The sequence below is a fragment of the Suncus etruscus genome, chromosome 8 (assembly GCF_024139225.1).
Source record: "Suncus etruscus isolate mSunEtr1 chromosome 8, mSunEtr1.pri.cur, whole genome shotgun sequence".
Lineage (NCBI taxonomy): Eukaryota > Metazoa > Chordata > Mammalia > Eulipotyphla > Soricidae > Suncus > Suncus etruscus.
This window is the reverse complement of record NC_064855.1, coordinates 111,590,296-111,592,396: the sequence shown is the minus strand read 5'-3', so window position 1 is coordinate 111,592,396 and position 2,101 is coordinate 111,590,296.

Sequence of the window (2,101 nt, the reverse complement as noted above, 5' to 3'; positions counted from 1 at the left end):
ATACCAACCCAACAACCAGTGTCAACTACCATCACCAATGCTCCCATACCTGTCATTTCCTATCTCCCAACTAACCTCCCCTTTTCTCTGCCTGCTGCCTTAGCAGGCACAATAAAGTTCAGTGGGTGCTTGCAGATTAGATCTCATGTTTTCTGTGTTGTTTTTTCTGTTCTTTGGACTTAGAACTGAGTGTACCACACTCTCGTACATCAACAGTATAACCTAAGCCAGACTCATGTCCCCAATACTTCCCTTTCTCATCTTCTTCCTTCTCAAGGGCCACACTTTTAAGGAAAATGTCTATCTGTTTTTTGAAAGCCCCAAAGGGTTAAATGCATGGGGTTTTACTCCTTTGAAAAGTCAATATTTGGATTTGTAAAGTCCAAGGTAAGCCAGTACAAAATAGCATAAAAATCCCTTGACCTAACTCACAGTTTATACATTAAGTCAATCCAAAAATAAGTTATCAGCTGCTCTGTCAGTATAGAAAAATCAATATTTTCCTATCATACCATCTGCTTTAGGAGTGCAAGTTAATAAATTTAGCTGGTGAAATTTTCTTCTCTCCTCAAATTCTGGGGAGAGAAAATATCTTTTCAATAGTTAATCTAGTCAGTTACTATATAGAGCAATGAAAAATGAAATACTATTATTTGAACATGTGAGTCTGCCATGTTTGGTAATAGAAATCCTCCCCACCGAGGCTGCAGACCTGTATTACAGCTGCAATTCAGGGCGCTACACTGTGGGAGCCTACCCCCCCCCCCGCCTCCCAACGTCCATCCTCTTCGTCCCCAAAAGGGTGTCATTCAGCCAAGGGAATCAAATAACTCAGACTCTACAGAGCAGCTTAGCATCTGGGGGTCCATTTTCAAACAGAAATGTATTTGCTTTTCTCTGAAAATATAAAATTGACTATATTTAGATAATTTGGTTGCTTTTTATGGTTGTTGGGTTTTTTTCTCCCCCAAGAATAAAAAGAGCTTGGTTTATTTAAAGAGTATCTGTAAAAAAACTTCCACATTAACATCATTTGTTTTTTATAATTATTTGTCACTTTATTAAGCATTCCAATTTATAAAGCTATTCCTAGTTGGGTATTAGAAAATGATCCAGAAATAATCCCACCGCCAATGCCAACTTCCCTCTATCAATGTGCCCAGCTACACACACACACACACACACTCACACACACACACACACACACACACACACCAGCCTGCCATCTTTTTAGGCACCTTTGTAAGTTTAGTTGTTAAAGTTTTGGGGGTTAATGATTCCAGTGTTGTTGACTCTATGGTTGCGTATTTAGCTCTGTTCTTCCTAACACCACGGATGTACCGGAATCCCCTTGAACCCTGTCCCATCCATTACTACTCATTCTTTTGTTATTGCTGTTGTTTTGTTTTTGGGTCACCCTTGGCAACACTCAGGGGTTACTCCTGGCTCTGTGTTCAGAAATCGTTCCTGGCAGGCTCAGGGGACCATATGGGATGCCGGGATTTGAACCACCATCTGTCCTAGATTAGCTGCGTACAAGGCAAACTCCCTATCACTGTGCTTTCTCTCCGACCCCATTACTACTTATTCTTTCCCTTACTTCCCTCTACTCTATTTCTTTCCTTCTCCTTCCTATATTCTGGGTCCAAGGGTGATCTAGGCATTTCCCCTTTAAACAGTTGCTTTAACTCATCAGTTATCCTAAACACCAAATTCTAAACCCAATTCTAAATTCTAAACTCATCTAGGAATAACTTTGTGAATGTTAGTGCTTTTTTTTTTTTTTTTTTTTTTTTTTTTTAGTTTTAATGGTTGGTTTGTTTGTTATTGATCTGGAGTGGCAGAAACACCTGGCAGGGCTGAGGGGTGATTCTCAGCTCGATGCTCAGGGACCAGGGGACTACTTGGTATTGGTTGATGAAACCAGGCTCCCATATGCAAAGCATGTGCTGTAGTTCATTGAGTTCTCTCTTTCAAGCCTCACACATTTAGATAATCTGAACACACATGGACTTGAATGACCATCAGATTCTGAGACTCTTCCTAATTTTCTCAAATTTTGTAGGAAGACAATGATGTTGAGTGAGTTTGACATGGACTA